Consider the following 9,610-nt stretch of genomic DNA (forward strand, 5'->3'; position numbering starts at 1 on the left):
GATTCTCACGATTTTTTGCCCTTAAGTAACTACGTTTTACAGATGAGGTCAAAACGGAAGTTTAGTGAGATTAAGTAACTCGCACATGGTTACAGTTAGTAAGTATCCCTCCTACATGCCCCCTAATTGGGCACAAGCACGAAACTCGGATATGTGTTCTGATAGGAAATTGAACCATGACTTCCTGGTTCATAGGTCAACACTCCACCACTGAGCCACCCCAGCTGGGCAAGATGTCGACATTTGAGAATTCTAATTTCACTCTCAAATTTTTATCATTGGTAACAAAATGATGTCAACTGTTTTCCTCTAAGTGACAAGCTCGCTTCATTCAAGAAAACATCCACCAAACACTCAAGTGTAAAAAACTAATGTCAGTCATTCTTTCAAGTAAAAATGCCGTTCCACAACTCAATCTCACAAGTACTTTTCCTTATGACATGGATCAGACCTTGTTAGGCAGCATAAGTACTTTAAGCATACTTCCCATTTGGTCACAGATACTTAAAAATTAAGAAGACTTGAACTCAAGGGCTGATATATATATTTTTTAATCTTTATTGTTGAGAGTATAAGTCCCCCTTTTCCTCCCATTGACCCCCTCCAGCCTGCCCCTGCCCCCCGCCCCAGGCCTTCACCACCCTATCTGTGCCCGTGGGTTATACATATATGCATACAAGTTCTTTGGTTGATTACTTCCCACCCACCCACCTATCCCTTCCCTCCGATTCCGCACTCTGTTCCATGCTTCCATGTCTCTGGATCGACTCCATTCATCAGTTTATTTTGTTAATTAGATTCCACACGAGTGAGATTATGTGTACTTGTCTTTCTCCGACTTATTTCACTTAGCATGATACTCCCTAGGTCTCAGTCTGAGATTTAATTATTTTTATTGCTTCATCAAAGACATTCTCAAGTAACGATTGTAGTTTCACTCAACTTCTTTGCTTTGTGCTAAAACACCAACACTAGTTTTACCCATCCTTGCTTTTGGAGCATGAGTGCAAATGTCAGTGAAGAAGATAAACAGCATTTTCGTGTTATTTTGGAAATAGTTATAACCTCCTGGCTCTCCTCAAGGAGGAGATAAATGGGAGGAGGTCCCCATTTATCAGTAGATCATACTTTCTGAACTGCTTTCCTAGATTATACCACTGGTTCAAGGAGGGGTGAAAACACCAACAAAACCCTGTTCACCCCAAGTCTTCATTCTGTTAAGTTCATTTAGTTTGAGATACACACCAACACAGGAAAAAAGCAGGAAACCAAGGACACAGATTGCAATTTTGTTTTAAGGTTTTATTTTGAGCACCTTCATATAGACCAACAGTTCTCAATGTGGAAGTTACCTTAATCAGCCTCAACTGAGGACAGCAGTTAAAAATGTAGAGATGACACCTCCCTCACCATCAGACTTGGGGATGAGACCCTACCAAATTGCACTTTTAGCAATTTCCAAGTTACTTTTTATGAACTCCAAGAATTGTGCTAAGTGGATCAAATTCAGAGTCCAATGCCCAGTCCCAAGAGCAAGGAGGAGAGGGGTGTCGCAAAATTCAATGTCGTTTACCAGGAAGTGGCCTCCCCTGCTCCTTTGTCATCCGGTTCATTTCTTCAGTTTAGTTTGAGATACAACCCCATCAGAGTTGACATGTGGGTTCTGAGCTTCGGTGCAAGGTGTCAAAACAAGAACGTAGAGAGCTGGGCTACAGTCTGCAGCAAGAGGGCTGAGACAGTACTACCGTCCCTCAATCTCCATCTGAAAAATGAGACTGGGCTCTTTTCAACTCTACCTTTTTGAGCTAAGAAGGTCCAGGACTATTGAGCAGAGAAACGTCCAGGGAGTGTGAGGGAATCCCGCGTCTAACGGGAGAAGAAATCAGGAAAACTCCCAGAAAGGAGGGAAAGCAGGTGGATCTACGAAATCACTCCTTTTCAGAGTGGGTGATAAGAATCCAGAGAAAATAGTCCCTGGGATAAACATGGCGCCCACCGCGGCGGAATATAATCACCAGAAAATATTTTTCCGCCCCATCCCATTTTGTAAGTCTCGGCGCCATCCCAAAAAAATGTAGGGCCGAGGGAGGAGACTTGATAACTAACTGCAGTGCACTGAGGCTGGGGATGCGCTCCTGGACCAAGTGGGGATTACATAACACAGGGAGAGGCTAAGCCATCACTCCTTTTCCTCCTCGCACTCAAAAAGAGCGCCCCGCTCTTTCCCAGGAGCGAGGGGAGCGGAGCAGGCCCAGCACTCCCCGACCCAGGGGACGTCACCCCCGCCCGCCTCCCCAGCGCAGCCTCGGCCCCCGGCCCCACGCCTGCCCCTCCCGCCGTCTCGCCGCCGCCCGCACCCCCGCCCCTTCCCCAGCGGGCCGCTGCCCGCACCCGCGCCGCCCACTCCTCCGAGACGCCTCGCGCCGGGGCGTGCGTGTGGACGTCGGGTGTGCGGGGCCGTGGGGCTCGAGTGCGCGCGCGCGCGCGCGCCACGGCGGCCGCCGGGGGGCGGGGGCTCCGGCAAGCAGGCAGGGGCCTCCCGGCCCGGCCGCCGCGCGGCTCCAGCGGGTCGCACGCACTCACATTCGCGCTCGCGCGCCGCACCCCACGCCAGCCGCCGCCGCGGGCCGCGCCGCTACTCGCCACTCGCGGGGGGCGGGGGCGCGCGCCACCGGCCCCCCGCCTCCACCCTGCGTACCCGCCCCATCCCCCTCTCATTGTCTCGCCTCCGAACGCCTTGCCGAACGAAAAGATAACGGAACCCCCGGGAGAAGGGGGTGGGGAGAGAGAAGGCTCGCTCACTCACCTCCCGTGGTCGTCGCCGCCGGTAGTCTGACCCGGAGAAGGCGCCGTCGCCTTAAAGGGACCTGCACTCGGTGCCGGGAGAAGGGGGTGGGAGCAGGGGAGGGGACGGGGGCTTGGGGGGAGACGGAGAAGGGGGAACCGTTGAAAGCTCGTCTCCCTGAGGGTGCGAGGAAACCTCCCTCGTGTTCGAGTGATTTGGGATGGATTTTTTTTCCCCGAGGGGGGCGGGGGGGGCCCCGAGGGAGGGGGTGGGAGGGCCAAGGAATGCGGCTCCGTGTACAGGAGCTGGCGCGGGGGAGAGAGACGCCGACTCCCCCCACCGACCCTCTCGCCCCGCGGAGGGATATGGCTCGTCACTTCCGCCCTCCCCCTTTCGTGGCCTTTCCATTGGTTGGGGTGTGGGGCACGTCATGGGCTCAGCCTAACCCCCGCCTGGGCTTCTTTTCTAATCAAGTTCGTCTGGGCCTGCAAATAAATAAATAAATAAAAACATTTATTATTTTAAAATATGAAATAAAGAATAATTAGCTTCAGAAGCAGATTTCTACAGAATATAAATTCTGGTGGGTGAGGGAAATGGGATTTCCAAAGGAAATGTTCCCCAGTTCACTTGCCTGGACTTTTGAGGAAAATTTTGGGAATGTCCCCACTTTCCACTCAAGGCTTCCACCTCATCAGGAGGGGAACCTCATGTCACAGGCCAGATGGTGAGGCCCAGTGACCCCAACAACTGTCATGGGAACAAAGGCAGCAAAATGACACTCTTCCTCAAGAGACATTCAGCCAAGTAGCCTTATGGCAGCCTTAAGTGAAGAACTTTTTAAAAGCCATTTTACCCTGAATCCTCCTGGATTCTGAAAATTGCACATGATTGCTTATCAGGGTGATTCATATATGAAAACGGCTTTGAAATCATTGTGAATACACTCAGCCAAGACACTCAATTCTAAGAAGCCATAGACTCAATAACCGTGCTTTTTGCTTCAATCATGGCTGAGATGGTTTGGCTCAAAAATATTGATTAGTCCATTGAAGAGCATCCACTTGTTATTTTTTCCCAAACAAAAAACGAACCTCTTTTCCAGGACGCTAAGAAATTGTGTCCTTTATTATCTCCCAAGATAATAAAATGTTAATATTTTCTTTAGATATTGGAGGATATTGTTGCCCTTTAGCTCCAGAACTGTGGGAGCTTCTGAAATCCACAGTGTGGGTCACCTCAAGAGGCCATTTCTGAACTATTTGGAAAGGCAACAAGGCAATAGATGAGGAGACTGGGAAGAAGATATGTACCCCACCCACACCACCTTCTCCCTTAGCTTCCATGGCCCCAGTTGCTGCTTCCTCCACAAGGGTGGACTCTCCCAGCCACGGCCTGATGACCAGCTCCCTCAGTAGCCGATCTCCAGCCCAGTGGTCCCTAACCCCCCAGGTACAACCCTCCCAACCTGGTACTTAGAAGATGAGTGTGGCCACACAATTCGATCCAGAGAGGATCATCGTATCCTCAGACCCTGATTAGCTGCCTCCCCACCACTCCCTGACTCCAGAATGTTTGGGGATAGTACGTGGAGGAGGGTGGGAAGCAGATGACTGAGGAAAGGATGGACTTTTGGTGGTGTTTCTTTAAAAATACACACATCTGCCCGGCTGGCATGGCTCAGTGGTTGAGCACGGACCTATGACCTAGAAGGTCACAGTCTGATCAATGATTCCCTATCATCATTGATATTTCTATCTCCCTCTCTCTTCCTCTCTGAAATAAATAAAAATATATATATTTTTAAAACACCTTAAGGCCCTGCCTGGTTTGCCTCTGTGGATAGAGTGTCAGCCTAGGGACTGAAGGGTCCCAGGTTCGATTCTGGTCAAGGGCATGTACCTTGGTTGCGGGCACATCCCCAGTAAGGAGTGTGCAGGAGGCAGCTGAATCAATGTTTCTCTCTCATCGATGTTTTTAATTCTCTATCCCTCTCCCTCTGCCTTCCTCTCCGTAAAAAGTCAGTAAAATATATATTTTTTAAAAAAACAAACACCTTAAGTTTTACACAAAACAATAAAGTTCTTAAATTTTTTTTTTGTTTCATTCCAAATGCTAAATGAAGTACTTGGTGCAAGATTGGGGAGATCCAGAATCATATTTATTCCTTCTCTTTATATACACACTCCATTCAAACCACCAGACTATGAAAACAGGCAGTGGAAGTATGCATTCCAAATTGTGTACTCATATACCACCACCCATTTTCATCCCACTTCATCCCATTTCAGAGAAAAATGTGATTTCAAGTAGTCATTCTTAGAAGAATTTCATTATTTGAATTGAGAGAATCACTAATCCTTTTAAAAATACTTCGGAAGTCTTTCCAGACCTGATCGGGAAAAGCCTATGGTGAGTTTCTGGAATCAATCAGCAAAAAACAAATTCCACATGAAGTTCTAATCCTATTTTATGCTTTCCTGCAATAATTATTGTAATTTATTTAATGTTATTTGCCTCCAAAGTATTCTTGTTGAATCATATATTTTGCCATGCTGCAAGTGCCAACTTGTGCTCTCTGCCAATGAGGTCTAGACCACATACTGTTGACCAATAATCATTACCATTCCATACTGAAAATGCATCTTGCATCCATTCATTCAAAATATATTTATTGAGTACTTGCTATATGCCAAGCACTGCTTTAGATGCTGGGAATACAGCAACAAAGAAAACAAATAAAATCCCTAAACTTGAGAAGCATACGCTTGTGGGAAGAGATGTATACAATATACACATACACAAATTGTTCCAATATCTATTGTTAAGTAACAAATGGCTCCAAAACTTAGTGGCTTAGAACAATAACAATTTTATTATCTCTCAAGGTTCTCGGAGGTGATTAGGCTAAACTAAACAGTTCTCACTTAGAGTCTCATGTGGTGGCTGAGGCTGAAGTCATTTGAGAAGCTTCCTCAAAAGTCTGAAAGTGGATGAATGTTGGCTTGGACAGCAGCTGGGACTGTTGGCCAGAACAGCTGGCTGTGGACCGACCGCTCAGTGTGGCCTGGGCTTCCTCCTGTCATAATGGCTGAGTCCCAAGATTGCCTGCTCCAAGAAGACCAGGCAAGAGGTTGTATGGCTCTTTGTGACCTAACTCAGAGGTCCCATAACAGCACATCCACCACAATTACAGGCCCACCTCGATTCAGGATGGGTGGGATGGGGAACATTTCTCAAAGGGATTAGGAGAAACACCCCACTGTAAGAAAAGTATGTGGAATGGAAAATCTTGTTGTGGCCATCTTGGAAATATGACCTGCCACACCTTACATAAAGAAATATATAATACTAGAGGCTCAGTGCATGAAATTCGTGCATGGGTAGGGTCCTTAGGCCTGGCTGGCAATCAGGGCCGATCTGTGGGGGTGATCAGTGGGGTGATCGGTGGGTCCCCACTGGCACCCACTTTGGCTAGCCTGGTGCCACCCGCTCACCGGCCCCGCCCACCCCTGCCCGCCAGTCACCTCCCTCTGCTGGGGGAGCAGGGGCCCTGCTGGCACCTGCCTTGGCTGGCCTGGGGCCTGCGGGCTGGGGGCAGCTTCTTCATTGAGCGTCTGCTCCCTGGTGGTCAGTGCGTGTCATGTGACTGGTCCTTCCATCGTTCGGTCAATTTGCATATTAGGGTTTTCTTATATAGGATGTGATATGGTATTTTGTGCTATGGATGGGGAAAAGAGCAGATGGGGGAATTGGGAGTGTGGTGCAGAGGTGGGGGTGGTTGGAGGCTTCATCATTAAGGTAACATTTGAGCACAGACCTGAAGACAGGGAAGCCAAGTTCAGGTTTTACTCTTAGTGAAAGTGAAGTCATTGGAGGGTTTTGAGCAGAGGAGTGGCATGACCTGGCTAACACTCTTAAAGGATCACTCTGGCTGCTTGTAGAGAGCAACTGGTAGGGGCAAGGGTAGGTGCAGGAAGATGAGTTAGGAGGCTATTGCAATAATCCAGGTGAGAGGTGATGGTGGCCTGGACCAGGGTGAGAGCTGGAGAGCTGCTACTTCAGCTACGTGAGTTCTTCAGTGTGTTGTTGACTTCTCTTTGACCTATTTTTCTGTAATTTAGTTTGTGTTCTGGGAGGTGTGGCTCATGATGGCTAGCAAAATGTGTATGAGTGATAGTGCCGTGCCTGCCCTCAAAGAAATAAAGGAAGCATATCAGGCTGAATGTTAAAATGGGAATTTTGTGGGGCCTGAAGGCACCTTCAAGGAAAGAGTTCAGGGAACAAGGGTAAAGATCAACAGACAATCAGGGAATGGGGTAAACTCTTTGACATTATAAAAGGTGTCCTAACTATGCCACCGTATGAGAGGCTCGCTCTGCAGTTGAATGACTGGTAGCTGGAAGAAATCAGGGGTAGAGACAGTCTATAATGTCAGAGAATTTGAAGAAAACTCTACTGCCTTGAAAAACTGGAGCAGTATCTCAAAAAGGACCATACAGTTAGGCCTCCTCTTTCCAGAAACATATTCCCCATGCTAAAGAGGGAATGGCCATATTACTTTGGACATAATGATGGAACATTTTGCTGTCTTCAGCTAAACACAAGTGTCTAAGCCCAGGGGTGGGCAAACTTTTTTTTTTTAATTTTTTTTTAAAATATATTTTATTGATTTTTTACAGAGAGGAAGGGAGAGGGATAGAGAGCTAGAAACATCGATGAGAGAGAGACATCGATCAGCTGCCTCCTGCACACCTCCCACTGGAGATGTGCCCGCAACCAAGGTACATGCCCCCGACCGGAATCGAACCCAGGACCCTTCAGTCCGCAGGCTGACGCTCTATCCACTGAGCCAAACCGGTTTCGGCTGGGCAAACTTTTTGACTCGAGGGCCACAGTGGGTTCTTAAACTGGACCGGAGGGCTGGAACAAAAGCATGGATGGAGTGTTTGTGTGAACTAATATAAATTCAAAGTAAAGGAGCGGAGGGGAGAGCAAGAGAACCCTCCGCTCTTTTGGCTCCGCGGGCTGGATAGAACAGCCGAACGGGCCGGATCCGGCCCACAGGCCATAGTTTGCCCACGGCTGGTCTAGACTCTAGTGAAGTAATAGAACTGATAGCTGTGGTCGCTCTTCTATCTGAGCCATCTTAATAATGAGGGGAAACCAAAGTAGCAGAATAAATAACCTGGATGGAATCCTTCGAAATTCACATGTGCCTCTATAACAGCTTGGGGAGGGGTCTGAAAGCCAATTCAGTCTGGTATATTGAAGAAATTGAACCCAACTTCTGTTGCTAAAAATCAACCCCAGTCTTTAGTTGCCAACTTAGAAAAAATGGAATCCTCTCCTTATGGGTTTCTTAGAAAGTAGGTCAAAAGTTCATGGAAGTACCAACTTGTGCATTGCACAGTTGGGTAGCAGGAGAGTGTTTCTTATCTATATTTTGTGGAAACACTTATTTGCTTCCTTGGCTTATGGTTTTTGCACAAGTTGAAAATTGGAACCACCTGTAGCTCGGAGAGTGTCAAGGCAGAGAGACAAATGATTTCAACATGTCTTCAAAAGCAGTGAGCCATGGGGGTCCCTCTGCTGTCATTTTGCTAATATACAGACACAATCAATCCCCGACTGCTCAGGTTCAGTGTGAGGCTGACAGGTAGGTGTTGGGGTGGAGAGTGGAGAGGATTGTGAGGTCAGTTCAGGCAGGAAGCAGCTTCGTGGGAGACAAAGCCAGGTTTCTTCAAAAACCAGCATCTTGCTCCCTACAACAGACACTCAGGGTGGTCAAATGCAGGAGCTCAAAGGGAGCTACTCATTTGGGAAGACCTGAGAGCTAGCTAGAAAAATAGTGGAGAAATCTTCACCATCTGAGTGAGCATCTCCCAACTCAGGATTGAAAGCAGATTGCACTGAGCCTGGAAGTCAAAAGAAATCAACATGTATGAATGGGAAGGACACTGAAACGCCTCACTTGGGGAACAAAGTTTCAAAGAATATACACTGAGTGGCTAGATTATTATGATCTCTGAACGCATAATAATCTGGCCACTCAGTGTATATCCTATATTAATAAAAGGCTAATGTGCAAATTGTCCCCTCGACCAGGAGTTCGACCAGCAGTCAGGCCGGCCAACCGCCCATGTCCCCTCCCTCTGGCCAGGCTGGCCGGACCCCACCCATACACGAATTCATGCACTGGGCCTCTAATATATATATATTAGGGTGAACATAGGGTGTATACACTGAGTGGCCAGATTATTATGCGTTCAGAGATCATAATAATCTGGCCACTCAGTGTATACACCCTATGTTCACTGCAGCATTATTTACAACTAGAGGCCTGGTACATGAAATTCGTGCACGGCGGGGGGGGGGGGGGTGACCCTCAGCCCAGCCTGCACCCTCTCCAATCTGGGACCCCTCGAGGGATGTCCGACTGCCCACCAGGATCGGGCCTAAATGGGCAGTCGGACATCCCTCTCACAATCCAGGACTGCTGGCTCCCAACTGCTCACCTGCCTGCCTTCCTGATTGCCCCTAACCACTTCTGCCTGGCAGCCTGATCACCCCCTAACCACTCCCCTGCCAGCCTGATTGATGCCTAACTGCTCCCCTGCCATCCTGTTTTCCCCTAACTGCCCTCCCCTGCAGGCCTGGTCACCTCTAACTGCCCTCCCCTGCAGGCCTGGTCACACCTAACTGCCCTCCCCTGCAGGCCTGGTCCCCCCCAACTGCTCTCCCCTGCAGGCCTGGGTCCCTCCCAACTGCCTTTCCCTGCAGGCCTGGTCGCCCTCAACTTCCCTCCTCTGCTGGCTTGGTCAC

General features: G+C 48.6%; 1 protein-coding gene across 4 annotated transcripts in view; it reads right to left on the reverse strand.

The window, feature by feature from the left end:
- Positions 1-3,127, reverse strand: part of POGZ (pogo transposable element derived with ZNF domain) — a 40,905-nt gene extending 37,778 nt beyond the window's left edge. For all 4 annotated transcript variants that reach the window (XM_080649183.1, XM_080649182.1, XM_080649180.1 and 1 more), the window contains exon 1: positions 2,807-3,127. The gene's annotated coding sequence lies outside the window, so the exon portion shown is untranslated. The remainder of the gene's footprint in view (positions 1-2,806) is intronic.
- Between the last annotated feature and the right edge of the window lie 6,483 nt (positions 3,128-9,610).

The sequence above is a fragment of the Plecotus auritus genome (genome assembly GCF_963455305.1).
Source record: "Plecotus auritus genome assembly, chromosome: 12".
Taxonomy (NCBI): domain Eukaryota; kingdom Metazoa; phylum Chordata; class Mammalia; order Chiroptera; family Vespertilionidae; genus Plecotus; species Plecotus auritus.